Below are 20,961 nucleotides of genomic sequence, written 5' to 3' on the forward strand. Positions count from 1 at the left end.
GGATCTCTGTGGGTTTGAGACCAACCTCTGCTGTAGTGAGTTTCAGGACAGCCAGAGTATGTGTGTGTATATATATCATACACACACACAAACATATATAGAGCATATATATGTATATATATACATATGCACACAAAAAACAAAACAAAAACACAAACATAAAAACACAAAGCAAAACCAAAGCCTGTCTCAAACCCTCTTGCTTTCTGAGCCTTCCAGCTAATATGATTAAATGGGGCAGAACTGGTCAGCAGTGACACCAATAACATCTTGAAAATTTACTCTTAACCGATTAGAAAATCCAGTGTCTCCAAAGAAAGCGGGCTCATTTATCACATCCCCAGAACACACTTGAGGACAGGGCAGAGAGCAGAGAAAGACAGATGAGGGAAAACCTCACACATAGTGGGAGCGGAGACTCTCTGCTTTTACGTCGTGGCAATTCATTTACTTTGTCTTTGGTAAATGACAGCAGAGGCAGGACATCTCTGAAGTGGACAAAGGAAGGACACTGTGTAGCCTGGTCAGGGTAGGTGCAGTTTTGTAAAGGGTCCCCTACGTATCCCAGAGGAGCCTGAATGTGGGACACTATCTCTTCTTTCCTGTGGCCCCATGTGTTCCACGGCCCATCTGGGAGCCCTAGGCACGGATCACTGAAGGACGTGGGCCAGTCCTTATTGATAGTTAGCCCTCATCGTCAACCTGATAGGACATGGAATCAATGAAGGGATACGCCACTGGCACACCCGTGAGGCCCCTTCCAGGGAGGATTGACTGTGGGGAGGGACAGACTTCCAGAGTGGGAAGCACCATCTGGTGGTCCAGCAGAAGGAGGTCCGAGGAGAGAGCTGTGCTCTGTTTGCCTGCCTTGGCTTCTGGTTGGTGAGGACATGTTTTCATTCTTTCTGCTCTGGCTGCCATCTTTTACTAATACCAGAACCCAGCTTCTTCAGTGTTCCAACATGGGTTGATGACCACCAATTCTTCAAGAATCCTACAGGTCTTTGGGGTCAGACTGGGACTTCAGAGCATCCAGTCTCAAAGACCAAGCAACTGCTGATCTGTCTGTCTGTACTCTGGGAAAGCCGAGCATTGGGCAGCCTAGCCTGTATCTTGTAAGCGGATCTAATAGATCCCCTTTTATAATACATATTCATCCTATTGATTATAATTCATCTGGAGAATTTTGAATACTACAATTATCTTCTCTCTGACTACCATTTTCCCTACCCTGCTGCTGCACTGTTCTCCACACTTCTGAGGAATAAAATACAGAGGCATTCACTTGTGTGTGCCCCAATCTTTCTTTTTAAAAATTTTTATCATTTTTTTTAATTATCTGAAAATTTCTAACTTGCATACAATCCATCTTGATCCCTTTCTTCTGTATGCTTTCTTGCTGCTGGTCCCTTTCTGGCCACACTGCCTTCTTTTGTCCATAACACACTAGGATGGCTAGCTTTAACTGCAAACTTGGCACCTGAGAAGATTGTCTCAAAGCGGAACTGCCAATATTAGCTTGGCCTGTGGGCATGCCTGTGGGAAACTGTCTTAAATAAGTTAATTGACGTAAAATGTTCCTGGACCTGGAGGCTTCATTTTGTGACAAGAGATACTGGCTGGGGCTCTGTCTCCTGTTATTGGACAATTCCTCTTCACCTCCACATAGGTATATTCTTTAGGAAGCTTGTATTGTATTAGGTTTCCTTATGAGCCCTGAGTTTTAGCTGTTTCTCTGCACATCTCTTCTCCACTCCCTTCTTCCCTCCCCCTTGATGCTTGCCTCACAGACTTCCACCTCCTCCAACTTCTCCATAGCTCTCTAGTCTATTTCCCCTTCTGAGGGAGATCTATCTCCCCACCTCCCCTCCTGTCTCCTACTCTACACCTAACTTCTGTGGTTATTTGGATGGTATCGAAGACTTAACAGCTAATGTCTATATATACTTGAATACACACATATCTTCATTTTAGGTCTGTTATCTCACCCAGACTGAATTTCGTCTAGTTCCAACCATTTGCCTTTGAATTTCATGATTTCACTGTTTTCATGGCCAAGTAATGCTCCACTGTGTAACTGTCTCACATGCTCTTTATCTCTTCACCCAATGGTGGGCATCCATTTGTTTCCATTTCTGCTGTTGTGAATAGTACAGCAATGAACATGGCTGAGCAGGGGTCTCTGTGGTAGGATGGGTTTTTGCCCAAGAGCAGATGTATATTTTTTCATTTCTTTTTTTTATGTACTTCTGTTATTATTTTTATTGAGGTATATTTTTCTCTTCATTCCCCTCTCTTACTCTCCCCTCCCCTTCTACCCTCTTCCATAGTCCCTATGCTCCCAGTTTACTCAGGAGATGTAGCGTGACAGCTGGCTAGCTTGTTGGGGTTTTTGTCCTGCCCGATACCCCAACAAGTCTGCAAGCCCCAAAGAAAACCACACACAAGACTCCATAAGATTATAAACTGATTGGCCCATTAGGTCAGGCTTCTTGTTAGCTCTTATAACTTTTGTTACCCCATTATCCTTATCTACATTAGCCACATGGCTCAGTACCTTTCTCAGCTGGGCAAGTTACACGCTGCCTCTTCCGTGGTCTGTGTAGGAATGGCGGAGGAAGCTTCCTGCTTTCCAGAATTCTCCTGTTCTCATTGCATCACCTCTACTTCCTGTCTGGTTTTCCCGTCTATACTTCCTGCCTGGCCAATCAGCGTTTTATTAAAATACATAATTAAAAGAATACAGATAATTATCCCACACCAAGGAGATCTTGTCTTTTTCTACTTCCCATGAACATTAGATCCATGTATGCCTCTCTGTGGTTCTCATTGTTGTCTACGTTTACTGGAATTGTGATTTGTAGATTCATTTTTTTTGCTTGATGTCTAAAAGACACTTATGAGTCAGTAAATATGATATTTGTCTTTCTCAGTCTGGGTTACCTCACTCAATATAGAGTTTTCTAGATCCATCCATTTGCCTGCAAATTTTAAGATGCTGTTATTTTTTTCTGCTGTGTAGTACTCCATTGTGTAAATGTACCACATTTTCCTTATCCATTCTTTGGTCACGGGACATTAAGGTTGTTTCCAGGTTCTGGCTATGACAAACAAACCTGCTGTGAACATAGCTGAGCACATGTCCTTGTGGTAAGATAGAGTATAGCTGGATCTTGAGGTTGATCTATTCCCAGCTTCCTAAGGAACCACCACACTGATTTCCACAGTGGCTATACAAATAGCAGGCTATACAAATAGTTTCTTTCAGACACTTTAGATTCCTCTGTTGAGAGTTCTCTGTTTAGGTCTATACTCCATTTTTTATTGGATTATTTGTTTTTTTGATGACCAATTTCTTGAGTTCTTTGTATATTTTGGAGATCAGACCTCTATCTGATGTGGGGTTGGTGAAGATCTTTTCCCATTCTTAGGCTGTCATTTTGTTTTATTGACTGTGTCTTTTGCTTTACAGAAGGTTTTAAGTTTCAGGAAGTTCCATTTATTAATTGTTTCTCTCAGTGTCTGTGCTGCTGAGGTTAGATTTAGGAAGTGGTCTCCTGTGTCAATGTGTTCAAGTGTACTTCCACCTTTCTCTTCTGTAAGGTTCCGTGTGGCTGACTTTATGTTGAGGTCTTTGATCCATTTGGACTTGAGTTTTGTGCTTGGTGATAGTTATGGGTCTATTTTCATTCTTCTACATGTTGATATCCAGTTATGCCAGCATCATTTGTTAAATACACATTCTTTTTACCATTTAATATTTTTTTCTTCTTTGTCAAAAATCAGGTGTTTGAAGGTGTGTGGATTAATATCTGGGTCTTCGATTTGGTTCCATTGGTCCTCCTGTCTGTTTTTATGCCAATACCAGGCTGTTTTTAGTACTGTAGTTCTGTCGTAGAGTTTGAAGTCAGGGATTGTGATGCCTCTGGAAGTTCTTTTATTGTACAGAATTGTTTTGACTACCCTGGGTTTTTTGCTTTTCCATATGAAGTTTAGTACTGTTATTTCAAGTTCTGTGAAGAATTTTTCTGGGATTTTGATGGGCATTGCATTGAATCTGTAGCTTGCTTTTGGTAAGATTGCCATTTTTACTATGTTAATTTTACCTACCCAAGAGCTTTGGAGATCTTTCCACTTTCTAGTGTCTTTTTCAATTTCTTTCTTCAAATATTTAATGTTCTTGTCATACAAGTCTTCCACTTGTTTGGTTAAGGTTACTCCAATATATTTTATGCTATTTGTGGCTATTGTGAAGGGTGATGTTTCTCTCATTTTTTCCTAGTCCATTTATCATCTGTGTACAGGAAGGCTACTGAAAGACACTTAAGGAAATGTTCCACATCCTTAGTCTTCATAGAAATGCAAATCAGAACAACTCTGAGATTCCATCTTGCACCTGTAAGAATGGCCAAGATCAAAAACACTGATGACAACTTATGCTGGAGAAGTTGTGGGTTAAAGGGAGCACTTCTGCATTGCTGGTGGGAATGCAAGCTGGTACAGCCCCTTCGAATGTCATTGTGGTGATTTCTCAGAAAATTAGGAAACAACCTTCCTCAAGACCCAGTAATACCACTTTTGGGTATATATCCAAAGGATGCCCAATCATGCCACAAGGACTTGTGCTCAACTTTGCTTATAGCAGCTTTGTTTGTCATAGCCAGAACATGAAAACAACCTAAATGCCCCTTGACCAAAGAATGGATAAGGAAAATGTAGTACATTTATACAATGGAGTACTACACAGCAGAAAAAAATAGCAACACCTTGAATTTTGCAGGCAAATGGATGGAGCTAGAAAACATCATTTTGAGTGAGGTAATCTAGACACAGAAAGACAAGTATTACATGTACTCATGCATAAGTGGTTTTTAAACATAAAGCAAAGAAAACCAGCCCACAAATTACAATTCCAGAGAACTTAGACAACAATGAGAACACTAAGAGACTTACATAGATCTAATCTATATGGGAAGTAGAAAAAGACAAGTTTTCCTGAGTAAATTGGGAGTATGGAGACCTTAGAGGAGGGTTGAAGGGAAAGGGGAGAGGCAGGGAGGGGAGCAGAAAAAAATGTAGAGCTCAATAAAAATCAATAAAAATAATAACCCCCCCAAAACAAATAACAGGCCCACTAGCAATGGATAAATGTTTCTATTACTTACATCCTCATCAACATGAACTGTCATTTTTAAAAAGTTGATCTTAGCCATTCTGAGCGGTTTAAGATGAAATCTCAAAGTAGCTTTGATTTATATTTCCCTCATGACTAAGGATGTTGAGCATTTCTGTGATTCTCAGCCATGTGTTTTTCATTGTGTGATAACCCTCTGTTTAGATCTGCACCCCATTTTTAATTGAATTGTTTGATTTCTTGATGTTCATTTTTTAGTTATTTCTGTGTTTTGGATATCAGCCTTATATCAGATGTGTAGTTGGTAAAATTCTTTCCCATTCTGTAAGCTGCTTCTTTGTCCCAGTGATGGCATCCTTTGCCATGAAAAGGTTTTTCTGTTTCATGAGGTCCCATTTTTTGTCGACTTTAGTTCCTGTACTAATGGTGTTCTATTCAGAACGTTCTCCTGTGCCAATGAGTTCAAGACCACCCACCAACTTTCTCTTCTATTACAGCCAGTTCTTGTAAGAGTGAGTTGTTATAGAAACACTAGTTGATGGGTCAGTGAGTTGGTTAAGACAGTGAAGGGGACAGACAACCTGAGTTTGTGACTCACCTGAGACTCACACAGAGGAGGAGAGAACTGACAATCACAAGTTGTCTTCTAATGACCACACACATGCTTTCCCCTCACACACAAATAAAAAGTCATTGATGTAGTTCCTTCTTCTTGCTGTTTTTCTTCTTCTCTTTCTCTTCCTCTTCCCCATTCTCTCCCCCTCCTCTCTTTCCTGCTTGTCCTTTCCCCTCCTCCTCTTTCTGTTACTCTTTTTGTGTGTTTAACTTTTCAGACGAGGTCTTGTTCTATAATCCAGGCTGTGGAACTCACTCTGTAGTCCAAGCTGAGTTTGAACTAGAGGCAGTTGCCCTGCCTCCCCCTCCCCAGTGCTAGGATTACAGGCATGAGCCACCAGCCCCGGCTTGATTCTTTCCTCAACACCTCCTTGGTCGAGGTGGTAGAGTAAAAAGACAGAAATCAAAAAAAACCAAAAGACAGAGATCATCCAAGTATACACATCATACAATACCTGTAAGCGTGGCAAGAAGTTCTCATGCATGAGGGTGAGGACAGGCCACTGTGCTTTGGGAGGCGCAATGAAATAGCTGTGGCACACTGCTAAGGACTAGTGTTTGTAACATGAGGGGGCCTGCTTGTTGGGGTTTATGTTCTGCCCAGTTCCCCAAAACTGGCAAGCCCCAAAGAAAAGCACACAGAGTCTACATTAGGATATAAACTGATTGGCCCATTAGCTCAGTCTTCTTATTAGCTCTTGTAGTTTATATTAATCCATTATTCTCATCTATGTTAGCCACGTGACTCAGTACCTTTTCCAGCAGGGCAGGTTACATCTTGCTTCTCTGTGGTCTGGGTAGGAATGGGAGCAATGGGCTTCCTCCTGTTCTCATCGCCCCACTCCTACTTCCTGTCTTGTCCCACCTATACTTCCTGCCTGGCCAATCAGCATTTATTTAAAATATAATTGACAGAATACAGACAATTCTTCCACACCAAGTGTTATAGAATTTGCATGAGAGTTTTGGGTGAATCGGCTATTCAGTGAATTTAACATTCAACAATTTGTGTTTTGGAGAATTAACTTTCTTTCAATCGACTTTTGGCCAATCTGCTACAGTCCACAGCTTCTATCCCGAGTGGCTGATTAAGGAGCTTCTTGTGAACAGCATTCTACAGTCCCTGCAAAGGATTCTTGCTGATGCAATTTGTACCTACCTCTTTAAATAGCCAGTTTGGCTGTCTCATTTGTTCATCCTCTTGCTTCCTGTTTCAGTTTAGCTTCACCTTTAGTCTCCCTGGTGAGAGCACTCACCTCTGGCCTCTGTTATGCAAACACTTTCCCAAGAATCTGAGGTCATGTGACCCATCCCCCCCATAATCTGAAGTCATGTGACCCCTATCTCATGTGAACCCTTTCCTGTAAATCTGGGCTCCTTCCCTGTGAATCTGAGGTCATGTGACCCCTTCCCTGTGAATCTAGATCTCATGCGAACCCTTCCTTGTGAATCTGGGGTTCTTCCCTGTGAATCTGAGGTCATGTGACCCCTTCCCTGTGAAATCTTGTGTCTGTGACATAGAGGTCTTGCCTCTTTCAGGGAAGACTCAGAATTTGTGTTCGTGTGTGTATGTGTGTGTGTGTGTGTATGTGTGTGTGTGTATGTGTGTGTGGGTGCAAGCGCACATGTATGTATGTGAGTATATGCAAGAGAGTGTGTATGTGAGTGCGTATGTATGTGTAGATATGTATGTGTGTATGTGGAAGAACGTGGACATGCACATGTTTGTGTGTATATGTGTGTGGGCCAGAATTGATGCTGAGTGTCTTTCCCTGTCACTCTCCTCCTTATTTCCTGAGACAGGTTTCTCACTGAGCCTAGAGCGCATTGATATGGTTGGACAGTGAGCCTCCGGAATACTCTTATCTCTGCCTCGCCAGTGCTGAGGTTACAGATCCTTGCCACTATGCCTATCTTTTTTTGTGGGTTTTGGGGACTGAATATAAATCCCAATGCTGGAAGTCAAGTAGTCTACCAATTGAGCCATCCCTAGCCCCCAGAGTTGGAATGTTAAAGAGAGAGTTTCACTGCCTTGAGCTATGAGGTCACACTGACCCTTTTACGGAGCAAGCAGTCTTTCTCAGAGTCTGGGAGCATGCTGCCTTTGATTGACATTTAGGTTCTCACCTACTGCAGTCTCCCAATCTAGGCTGTCACTTCCTCTCCTTTGCCCTCCACAACCTACCTCATCCTGCAGTGGTATCTGAGCTCTTTCTCCTAGCTATGATAAAATATCCTGTCAAAAGCAGCTTAAGCCAGACAGGCTTTATTTTTGCCACAGTTCAAAGTTAGCCCATCATGGCGGGGAAGTTAACGCTGCAGGAGCTGGCAGGAGCTGGCAGGAGCTGATTGCATTAAATCCACATCGCAGAAAAAAGGGGTGTGGCTGCAGCATCGGTCCTTCTTCATCCATGCAGTCCAGGGTCCCTGTCAGGGACTGTTGCCACAGGAATGCAACCCCAGGCATGGTCTGAGGAGGCCATCTTCCAGGTGAGTCTAGATTCTGCCAAATGAACAACACCACAGGTAAGAGCAGGTAAGAAGTGTTATGCTCAAATCCGCAAAGTTTCCCAAAAGCCAACAAGAAGACAGAGTCCATATGTAAAAGCAAAGAGCCTTTATTTTATCCAAGTTTGCAAACTCGATCTCCCCGCATGTCCAACATATTGAAATAAATGGAGAGTCCCGAGCTCAGTTAGAGTAGGGTTTTATAATAGTAAAGGTGGGGGTGAAGGGTTTCTGAGGTTCAGGACCCCGATTGGCTGACATTTGTCTAGGGGTGTCCTGGTGAGTGTGTGCTGGTAGGTGGTCCTATCTACAGTGGCTGGAACGTTAGGCATTTCCTTTGGATGGTCTGTTTTTGAATGGTGCTCAGGTAATCTCAGCTTGTGGTTCTTTCTGCAACCAGGTATTGCTTCAGGGTAAACTACTGAGACTCAGGCCTCTATTAAATTTATCAATGGCTGAGTCCTACTCTGACAGGTGATAATGGTTGGAAGTAAAGAATTTCCTTTGGGTGATCTGTTCTTTATGGCTGACTCCTACATGAAGCAGGTGCTCTGTCCCTTGGGGATCCCCCTACCCCTGCCCTGGCCTTTGTCAATGTGGCCTTTGCAGGCAGCCACTGATCTGCTGCTGAGGTTTTTGACAGCGGCTTGTCTGGGTCCCTCCTCTCCCTCCTCTCCCTGCTGTACTGAAGTAGGTTTGAGGACTGTGTAAAGAAAGCCTTTGGGGACTTGTGGGTACCTGTGGGTACCTGTGGGGAGGTAGCTGTTCTCTCCATGCTGCTCCAATGCCTCTGGAGCACCACGCCTTCTGGGCTTCCCTCCTTTGTGACTTACCCTGGTAAAGTGCAGACAAACTGAGTTTACAGATCTGCTCCATTCAATATGTATTGACTGCATGCCCAGCTCTGTGCTCCACGCTGGGAGGGACACAAAGAAAAGCTAACTGTTGCAACCCAAGGAAGTGTAGCATGCTCAGCGGGGGCATGAGATTAGTGCATGTGCTGGGACTCAGGCACACAGAACAGGAATCGATTCAGAGCTGTAAGCGAATGGATAACAGCATTGATGATTCTGAGAAGATTCTGCAGGGAGGTGTGCAGGGACCACAGAAATCTGGCTGGAGGAGAGGTATTGGGTTCAAGCTGGGTCTTGTGACTCATGGAAAAGATTTGGGCATAATGGAGAGGAAGAAGGGCCAACAGGGAAGGGGAGGATGGAAAACGATCCTGCAGAGTACTGGCCAGGACAGTGATGGGTAGGAACGGGCCAGTGGACAGAGGCCAGTTTGAACCCGTGGAAGTTGTTCTTCACAATAGCTTGGCAGTAGAGATGATTTCATTTGAAAATGGGTCATCACCATCATCATTATTTTCAAATTTTGGTAGCATTTGAACACAATTAGGATAAATTATAACAATTTATCTGTCCTTGAAGTTTTTTCGACAGCTTTTATATACAAATTTTATTTTCTCTTGTATTTGTTCCTGTGTATTTAAAGTAAAATTTATGTGTGTGTATGCTCATGAGTGAGTAAATGTGTGTGTGTGTGTGTGTGTGTGTGAGAGAGAGAGAGAGAGAGAGAGAGAGAGAGACAGAGAGAGAGAGAGAGAAGAGTGGGTATGTGGGTCAGAGGTCAACCTCTGGTGGTACATTCTTCAGGCCCCATCCATGTTGTTTCAGATGTAGGGTCTCTCACCGGACTGGAGTTGCCAAGCTAGCTCCAGGTTAGACTGGCTAGTCAGTGAGTTCCAGGAACCCACCTGCCTTTGCTTCGCCAGTTCTGTGGTTAGAGGCATACATCACCATGCCTGGCTTTTTTATGTGGTTTCTAGGGTTTGTACTCAGACCCCTGTGCTTGTGTTGTAAGTAGTTTACTGACTGAGCTCTCTCTCCAGGTCTCAAGGGGGATTTCTACTGTTTATTTCTCCATCCGTGCTTCTCATGCCAGGATGGTCTGGGCCACTGTAAATGTCTAAGAGGGTTCGTGGGAAGCGTCGATTAGACCCAGTAGCTTGGGAGAGAAAGCCTGAGTCAGTGGAGTCTAAGGAACGTCAGTGATTGCCTCAGAGTGGGTGGCACTGTCTATAATTTCACAGGAATGGACGTATTTGCGAAAGGAAAAATTCAGTAATAACCAGAACCCAAACAGCAAAAGAAAATTCTCAGGAAATTTTCAGCATTTGGATTTTCTTGTCTTAAGATGTTGAATTCATCTGAAGCCGATTAGGCCTGCTCTGCTGCCCTGGGCACACTGGCAGTTTTGTCTACCATTTGAGGGATTTAAAGCTTACATTCTGGCCAGCCTGCTGCCAACCAAGACTCTGGTCCTGATGGTCAGCTGGAGTGAGCAGCCAGGCCTGGGCAAAGCAGACTGCGACATCCCTGATGTTATCTGAGAGGTGTGGAGGTTTTTCTGCTCAGTCTCAGCAGGATCAAACCATGCCTGCTTGAGATGCCTGCATTAGCATCACCGGGGAATTTTCCAAATTGATGAGATTCAGATCCATTAGTATTCTAGGCGTAGGTTTCTTTGAGGCTGCCAAGAGCTCGTTTAAAGAGCCTAGATGGTTCCAGGTTCAGCGGAAGACTATTAAAAAACGAACTGAAGAAAGACAGAGGAAGACCTGACCCTGGCCTTTGTTTTCCATATAAATGTGCACCCTGCAAGCATGAACACAAATATGTACACACATACCAACACAGACATAGAACACACACATGTACACCCATGACACGAATATGTACACATACACAATAATAAACATGAATATGTATATTACACAATATACACCATGAACATGGATATGTACACACATACCCAAGAGCATAAATGTGCCCCTTTACACTCTTGAACATGAATGTGTACATACACCCCCCCACACACACCCACACATACATACAGTGACCTAGAGGATTCTGTTGTGCAGTCAGGGATGAGAATCACTGTGACATTATCTTCCTTCTTGGTCTTTCACTTTCTCCATTGGATCAAACCATGCTGCATTTGGGAAGGCATGTGTTGCAGAGATCTTTACACAGAATTTTCTAGCCCAACATGCAGGTCTTGGGGTCCTACTCTCCAGTAACTTTATCACAGCCTATGGGTATCTGACCCATGAATCTGAACTTTGGTCAGCTCCTTAGTAATTCTCTGGTATTGTCTTTGACAGTCTGAGAGCCAAGTCTTGTCTTTTCGTAATGTGTGTCTATACACATGCATATGTGTGTATGAGCATGTACAGGCAAGAGAAAGACTTTGTGTCAGTCTTCAGAAGGCCATCCACCTCCTCTGAGGTAGTGTTTCTCATTGGTCTACAACTCACCAGCTAGGCTAGATTGGTCAGCAAACCCCAGGGATCCTCCTGTCTTCTCTAGTGCTGGGATTATTAGTGCAAGAAACCTTGCCAGACACTGTTACATGTGCTCTGAATGTTGACTCTCAGGTTTCCACAGTTTCATATGCTAACAGCAGACACACTCCCAGCCTCACAGTCTTGCCAATTAACCGGTTTCTCCGACCTTTCACGTTTACTCCATTTCTATACCAGTGTCGCAGTCCTTTATGGGCTTAGACTTTCTTTATTTGAAAGAAATTTGTCTTTTCCTTATTATTGTTTATGTGTACAGGTGTGTGTGGTGGCTGTGGAGGCCAGAAGAGGCTTTGGATTCCCTGGATCTGGAATTGAAGGCATTTGTGGGCTGCCCTGACTTGGGGGCTGGGAACAAAACATGCCCTTTGCAACAACAGCAGTGCTTTCAACTACTGAGCCGTCTCTCCAGTTCAGGGACCAAGCATTTCTAAAGCCCGGTTTTCAGGGGGCACCAACCTTCTGTTAGGACAGAGAATAAAACAGGATATAGACTGTGTATATTGGTATGGTGGTTTGAATGGGAATGGTCCCCATAGGCTCATAGATTTGAATGCTTAGTCACTAGGGAGTGGCTCTACTTGACAGGGATTAGGAGGTGTGGTCTTATTGGAGTAGGCATGGCCTTGCTGGAGGAAGTGTGTCACTGGGGGGAGGGGCTTTGGGGTCCCAGTGGCACTCTCTCTCTTCCTGTTCAGCTGCCACTCCAGTGGCTTGTCTGCCTACATGCCACCATGCTTCCCACCATGGTGGAAATGGACTAAATCTCTGAAACTGTAAGCCAGCCCCAACTAAGTGCTTTCCTTTATACGTGTTGCTGTGGTCGTGGTGTCTTTGCACAGCAATAGATCACTGACTAAAACATTCAGGTAGAAAGATAAGCTTTTTTTATGTTAATGTACTTCTTTTATAATTGAAGGCATTGCAGGTTTATATATTCTCACTCTAAAGGTACTACTAGGACAGAGGAGTGGTCAATGGAAAAGTCCTTTCCTAGATGAACAAAGCCCCAGGGCCAATCAGCAACAGCTGGGGGAAGAAAGGGAAAGCAAAACCCATGAGCAGGGTGTGGCAGAATCTGTCTGGGGAGGGAGCTGGGAGGATCAGGACTCAAGGCCATTCTTAGTTACTCTGTGAGTTCAAGGACAGGCTGGTCTACGTGGGACCCTTCCTTAAAAAACGAATGAACAGACAAGCAAGCCATGTGTGCCTACAAACTTAGAAAACACAGAAAAGAAGAAACTGGACCAATAAAAATCCCTGATCGTCCCTCAGTGTGATGGTAACTCTTGATAATCGAATGCACGCCCTTTTGATTTTCTTTTCTCAATGCACAGAACTTTAAAGCCTTTGCAATCACACTGTTGAGGAAATTGGATATTGCAGGGTTTGTTTTCACAGGTGGACTGAGTTATTGGATTCCATTTAACAAGGGAACCCGTGGACTTTGGCTGTTGTGTTGGGACTGTTTTCTTCTTAGGAAGGCACGGAGCTGCTCATGCTTCAGTTCCCATTAAATATTGGAAGTTGGTTTGGGGATGAGAGGCTTTTCAGTGAGAAGACCCCCTTGTCAGTGCAGTGAACGAGATGCAGCCAGGTAGGTAAAGCTAATGGTTGGTTCCATGTCTCCAGATCCATGTTTGTTAAAATTGTTATTTTTTCACTTAATCTAAAAAAAACAGATTGGTCAGGGGAAACTGGTATTGCCAGCTTAAGATGTAAAATGACCTTGCTTGCCATGAGTTAATTTAAACCATTGATCTATACATCTAATAATAGAGTCCCATATGTGTGTGTGTGCGTGTGTGCGTGTGCGTGTGTGTGTGTGTGTGTGTGTGTGTGTGTGTGTGTGTATGAATTCAGATGTTCAGTGACATATTCACAGAGGCAAGGTACCTGGAAAAAGCTCCCCACAGTGACAAACGTCAAACTGACAGGCTTTATTACCTGCTCATGTTATATGACCACAGTGGCTTGCCAGAGGGCCTCTGACATTCCTCTTTCCTTGGGACCTGTTTGCTGAAGATGAAAGTTGGAGAAACATCCTGGATATCAAATACTGATGTATATGTATATACATACATACACATATTTTATGGCTCTGCCACCCTTGAGGGGTAGGTTTTAATCCCCACTGCACTTGGGAGCAGAGGCTGAACTCCAAGGTAGTGAACACTGCTTGCTGCACCCCTTCACGGGTCTCTAGCAGACTCAGGCCTCACACAGGTCAAGCCTTGTTCTGCAGCTACAGTTCATTCACTACCATGCCTTTGTTTTATTTCTAAGGAAATTGCTGAGGTGTTTTAAATGCACATGTGTGTAAGTGCATGCATGTGTGTGGGTACATGTGGATGCCAGAGAATAATTTAACATGCTATTCTCAGGAATAACACCCACCCACTTTGAAACAGGACCTCTCACTGTCCTGGAACTCACCAATTAGCTTAGGCTCCCTGGGCAGCGAGCCGCAGGGTGTGCCTGTCTCTGCCTCCCCAGTGCTGGGACTATAAGCACTATTGCCACGCTTGGGGTCTTCACAAGCGTTCTTGGTGCCGGTATCAGATTCAGCCCTCATGCTCAGTGGCAAGTGCTTTATGATGAGAGATCTTCTTAGTTCATGAATGCAATGCAAGCAAAGGCCAGAAGAGGGCATCAGATGCCCTGGGAAGGAGTTGGAGAAGGTTGTGCTACCTCCTCAGCCCTGCTAAGCCTTTTAAAACTTGTGCACATTTCTCCCAGATGTCGATACCTTTTCATGTGAGTGCTAGGATAAAACTCAGATCTTCTGCAAGAGCAACAAGTGTTCACAACCGCTGAGCCATCTTCCAGCCCTTAATGAAGCTCCTCTGTGGGTTTGAAAGGGAAGCCTCATCTACATTAGTGCTAGTTTCTGCCTGAAGCTCTCCATCCTGCCGGTAGACCTGATCCCGTGTGTCTCAAGGTCCTGTCTCCAAACAAGCCTCATTCCCAACAGGTAACAATATATGTCAGCTTCCCTTCCAAGGCCAACGCCACTCCATTATCACACCGTCCTGCTTTCAATTCTCACAGATTTCACGGATGAATGAGACTGTTATGTGACCATTTCCTCAGGAAATCTGATTATGTTTCCCAGGCCAGGACTTGGACAGTTAGATGATAAAGAAAAAGCCAAAAACATCCATGAGAGCTAAAATGCTGGGAACCACCAAGGAGAATCTGCCTGTTCATTACCTCCCTGACTAAGCTGTGACCTGAAAGCCACTCCCAGCTACCAAAGCCCGAACCATATCATTCTAACTGAAAAGTCTCGGATTCAGAGCTCAAGCTCCCCCAACCCCCAAACGAATGTCCTCTGGGGCATGGTAATCACTAGAAGATGACAGACATGGTGGGGACTCTAGGAGAGTTCAGGCCCACATTGGAAAAGAATGTGTGGTCAGTTTATGTCTAAGAAGAAAGGGGGTCTCCACACCACAGGACCAATGAGCGACCCACAGTCCCTGCTTCAGTTAGGCCGTCTCTGAGCAGCTAGGAAGGTGGGGAGGGCGAGAGGCAGACAAGGAGTTGCTTTACTTCTGGAAAACAAATTTAACCAAAATGAGGGAACTTTATAAAGCGGTGTGGTTTTGCCTAACACCAGTAAGCACCCTTGCCTCGGATCTCCTTTCTCATTTGAGGATTCCTCATGATTTTTGATAAAGTAGCATTCGTAATTACATGAAAAGATACTGAGATCTGGCATGACCATGATCAGAGGGAGAGCAAGGTTTAAAACACCCAGTAGGACTGAGGAGATCACTCAGTCATAAAGCACTTGCTACCCGAGCATGAGGGCTGAATTCGATACCGCTACCCCCGGGCATGGCAATAGTGTGTACAGTCCCAGCACTGGGGAGGCAGAGACAGGCACACCCTGCGGCTCACTGTCCAGGTAGCCTAAGCTAATTGGTGAGTTCCAGGACAGTGAGAGGTCCTGTTTCAAAGTGGGTGGGTGTTATTCCTGAGACCATGCCAAGTTATTCTCTGGCTTGTTATTGCCAAATGTGCATATTTCTTTTTCTTTTAAAAAGTGGAAATAAGAGAGAAAGAGAGAGCTAGTTCCCACAATAGGGGCAGTGGTGTTGGTGGGAGACAGAGGAACTTCTTTAGAGAAGTGCCCCAGGGCGGCCTTTGTTGGGTTCACGGGGTTGCGCAAAGTCTAGTAAACCAGAAGCAAACTTTATTCCAGGAAAAAATAAAAAATTAAAAAAATAAATCTCTACAGGGAACAAAAAGCTTATTGTAAAGCTGTGGCAAAGGACAGCTTCTGAACCCTCCCTTTTAATAGTAAGGACTAGGCAATAACAAAGGAATTTTACAATCTTGAGCTGAAACTTAGACACAAATTGCCCGTCTTTGCAATTTCCTTTAACAGGGTTTTTCCAGTTAAACTAGTGTTTGTATTTAGCCCATTGTTTCTCTCTGGTATTTGCTGATTTTGTTTATGGGACAATATAAAACCAAAAAGTCAAAGGTCATGTACATCCCATCATTTAAGAGTTAACTTAGCTCACATCAATTGCTGGTCATGAGTGGCCAGGGGGTTTATCTTAGGGCTAACTCTCAGTTTGCAGAGGGATGTTTCAGCCTTGGAAGCAGAGTAGCCAGTTGTAAAACAGAACAACCCACTGTTAATACTTAATCCTTAAGCTGCTGAGAAGGCTGCTGACAGTCTCCTCTCGTTCTCCTATGAATACAACTTTACATTTCTTTATTTCTATGTTCTCATTTCTGGAATCTACATTTCTATATTCTTATTCTTGGACTCTTCAGCCTTCAGAGAAAGTCCCTAAACAAAGGAAATTCCTGGCTTTTTGATCTTTCATGGGGAGGTAGAAAGTTTAGCATCATGTGATTTGGTTCAGCATAACATACTTGACAGAGAGGATGGAAGAGCCAGGTATCATATACTTAGAACTGTCAAGTCATGGCAGTGTTTGTCGTAGTTAGGGCTTCTGTCACTGTGCTGAAGCGCTGTGACCAAGAGCAAGTTGGGAAGGAAAGGGTTTATTTGATTTATTCTTCCACATCCTAGTGCATCATCGGAGGAAGTCAGATAGGAACTCAAGCAAAACAGGCACCTGGATGCAGGAACTGATTCTGAGGCCATGGAGGGGTGCTGCTTACTGCTTTGCTCTGCTCAGAACCAGCAGTCCAGAGGTGGTCCCACCTTCAATGGGCTGGGCCCTTCCACAGCAATCACTGAGAAAACACCTTATAGGCTTTACCTACAGCCTGATCTTATGGAGGTAGTTTCTCAATGGAGGCTTCTTCTCCACTGACTCTAGCTTATGCCAACTTGACATCAAACTAGCCAGTGCACTCTCTCTACAGGGAGGTGTGACCTGAGTTTATCACCTGTGCAATCCGTCTCCTTAGAGTGGCTGGTTTCTTAAAGGGCAGGTCTAACAGTCACCAGCAGCTGGGGGAAGAAGAAAGGATTGAACTGGCTGGTCAACAGGTGTTAGGACGCAATCCTATTGGGGAAGTGAGTTTGGAGGTTCTGTCGCATAGTAGGGGACTCCAGCTGGACATGGTGTATTTGTGTTTGTGGAACAAGAAAGAGGGCTTGGGAATGTTTTACTATACTGAAATGATGACCATTATGGTAGATGGCTGTGCTCACTCTGATTTGAACACTACATAATGTACTCATGCATGAAAACATTATACGGCACCCTGTGGTGCTCTAACTGTTCTCTTCCAAACATAGCATGGCCATCCCATTGTCATTAAGGAGTAGAGATTTGTTGGCCCTGTAGTCAATGACAACTAATTGAGCAGAACAGTACAGCGATGACTAAGTTCATGGTAATGGGTATGGAGCTATTGACACTCTCTAATGGAAGGAGGGAGGGGAGGGTCACAGGACCCTCACCAAAGTTCTTGCTCCCTCTGGTCTTCCCCCAGCTTCAAGCAATCTTGGGAGTATGTAGGGATAGTATGTAGGATGTAGGATGCAGAAAACACCCTACATGCATTTTCTCAGCGAGGGTGTAGGAAGTAGAAGGATAACAGAGTGGCATTTATGATGCAGCTGCTGGGAAGCTGGGACTTTGCAGTGTTGAGGCTGTTTTGCGCCTGTAGGTAGCCCTTCACACACACTCTGTACACAAGCCCAGTAGAGCCACGAGTCTGCAAGTTGGATTTTGGTGAAACGGTTATGATCTGTCATCATTGTCTCATCCGGGGTGAGTAGATTCTTGTTCTTATTATCCAAGGAGAAATGAACACAGCACATCCTGTCCTTGATATGCTGGCTAGTTTCATGTCAGCTTAACTCAAGCTTGAGTCATTTTGGAAGAGGAAGCCTCAAATGAGAAAAGGCCTCTACCAGACTGGCCTTTAAGCAAGCCTATGATGCATTCCCCTGATTGAAGGTTGACGTGGGAGAGCCCAGTACACTGTGGATGAGGCCATTTCTGGGCCGGCGGTTCTGGGTTCTATAAGAAATCAAGCTGAGCAAGTCAGTAAGCAGTGCCTCTCCATGGCCCCTGAATCAGCTCCTCCCTCCAGGTTCCTGCTTTGAATTCCTGCTTTCAGTTCCCTCCGAGACAGAGCGAGAGCTGAGAGTTGTAGAATGAAGTGAACCCCTTTCTTTCCAAGTTATTTTGGTCATGCTGTTTCAACACAGCAACAGAAACCCTAACAAAGACACCTGTGTGCCATTTTATGTGTCAATTGAAAAATAAAATAAAAGAGAATCCCACACTCATTCCATGCCTGAATATCATGTCTACAGGGCCTAGTAACCATGCAGCAGATGGCATGAAGCCTGAGGGACAGCTTTACGTCTGTAGTCAGATTCGTAGGTATCCAGGGGGCCCTCACTAGGTATCAGCCCATGACCCTTGCCACGGACCTAGCTATTATTGTGAGATGGAGAATCACTGTGGCTCTCAGGAAATTAATAGTTTTAGGAACATCTGAAAATTCAATGGTTTCAAGCACTTTAGAGAATGTCTAGTGTACTAAACTTAGGACTCAAGAAGCAAATGAAACTCACAAAACTCAGGAAATAAACAAACCCCAGAAATCTCAGGAAGCTCCTGATGGCAGGTTCACAAGGCTCCTTCCCTAAGCTCTCTGAGCAGCACCGGTTGCTGGAGTAAAGAGACATTCTGAGCAGCAGAGCTGCCCGTAAATGGTGATGCCACTGCCTTTCCATGTCTGTGCTCTTGTAAGCAATGCCATTCTATACTCCTAAGTTAGACTGGGGTGGGGTTGTGCCTTTGGTCTGCTGTGGTGCCTTGCTTCATCTGAATACACATTTGTTCACGTTTGCCCAGCAAATGTCACCAATGGCAGATCTGCCCAAGCAGGAATTCTGGAGGCAGGACTTACAGGGATGTCCAGACCAGTGTTTCAGGTGATTCTGGTGCAGGCTCACACTGTGTAAAAGGAAGAGGTCATCTTCAGGTTCAGTCAGAGAAACAGCGGGTGGAGACCTGGTGGCTGCTCTTTCTTTCACTGGCATGTGAAATGTCACTGTGGAAGACATGTCAATGAATCAGTGTGGAAGAGAAGCTTGGTCTTGGGTAAATTTTTCACTCTGTATTGCGTGTATCCATATCTGTATCATATACACAGTAAAGTGCCTTTTATATAACATATCATATGTTAGAATAACATACAATGCACATTACGTATTATAGTTACACAGTCACACATATTCATACACATATGTATCCAGATGTGTTGGCTGATATTCATTGTCACCTTGGAAGGATCTAGAACCACTGGACAGACAAGCCTCTGGGTATGTCTGTGGAGAATTTTTCTTAATATTCTATATATAATTTTATTTTATTTTTAAATTGATTTTATTGAGCTCTACATTTCCTCCCCTCCCCTTCTACACTCTCCCATGGTCCCCATGTTCCCAATTTACTCAGGAGATCTTGTCTTTTTCTACTTCCTTAGTAGATTAGATCTGTGTATGTCTCTCTTAGGGTCCTCATTGTTGTCTAGGTCCTCTGGGATTGAGATTTAGTTGCAGTGGAAAGACACACCTTAGCCATTGGTGGCACTGTTCTGCAGGCTGTGGTCCCAGACGGAGTGAAAGGAGAAACAAGCTGGGAAGCAGTGCGTCTGTCTGCCTCGACTTCTGACTGTGGGTGCAGTGTAGCTGCTGCTCGAGCTCCTGCCACTGTGATCTCCCCACTGTGATGAACTGCACCCTTGAACTCTCAGCCAAAACAAATTCTTCCTTTCTTACATCATTATGGCCAGGTATTTGATCATCACAATAAGAAAAGCAGTGGCAGGTGTATGTGTAGATGCATGTATGCTGCATAGAGTTATTCTGTAGACCCGTGTATGTGCTGTGGATATACATGTGCCACGTAGAGTTATTCTGTAGACCCGTGTATGTGCTGTGGATGTACATGTGCCTCGTAGTTATTGTATAGACCCATGAATGTGCTGTGGATGTACATGTGCTACATAGAGTCATTCTATAGACTTGTGTATGTGCTGTGGATGTACATGTGCCTTATAGTTATTCTATACGACTGTGTATGTGCTTAGATAAAGACTCTCCTTGTCTAAATTTCAGCCAGGCTCCTATCTCAATTAGCCCTGACATTGTCCTTTGTCCTTGGCCTGTCTAGTCTAGTTTTAGCAAGGGCATTGCTGGAACAGTTATTTGAGAAGCCTCTATCATGGCTATCTGACCACCCTAGTCTGTCTTCAACAGGAATTCTGTGCAGGTGCTTTGGCCAGAGTTCCCGCTGCCCTGGTATTTCCTATCAGTGGCACTCTACCTACAGGCTCCTGGCTTGCGGTTTACTATGAATCTCTGCTTCGCCTTGTTGTGTTTGGAGTAGAGTCCGGGTTCCCTTTCCCGTAGAGAAACTCCAGTGCTGTAGTCTTTTCTTGAATAAGGTCTTCCTATTTTTAAAAGCCATAAATTAAATCTGTGTGTGTGTGTGTGTGTGTGTGTGCGTGCGTGCATGTGTGTGTGTGTAGTCACAGTCTTCCAACACTAAAGCTAAACATATGTGTATTTTCTTGGTTTATAATTTGTATTTATTTTATTCTCAGCAGAGTTAAACACTTTCCTATGTTCATTAATTAATTACAATTCCCTGTTCTACACTGCTCACATGTTTTTGATTTTTATCAGCTTTTATCAATTTAATATTTAACTAATTAACCATTAGTTAATATTAAAATATTAAATGAAGAAAATGCTTCATTTTTTCCATATGTGTTTTCAGTAGGTAGTGTTCAGTTTTCTTTTCTGAGATCAAAGTTTCCTTCCTTTTTGTGTACTTATCACATAGCTGCTTCTGTTTTCACATGACTGACACCT

The sequence above is a fragment of the Myodes glareolus genome, chromosome 20 (genome assembly GCF_982192425.1).
Source record: "Myodes glareolus chromosome 20, mMyoGla1.1, whole genome shotgun sequence".
Taxonomy (NCBI): Eukaryota; Metazoa; Chordata; class Mammalia; order Rodentia; family Cricetidae; genus Myodes; species Myodes glareolus.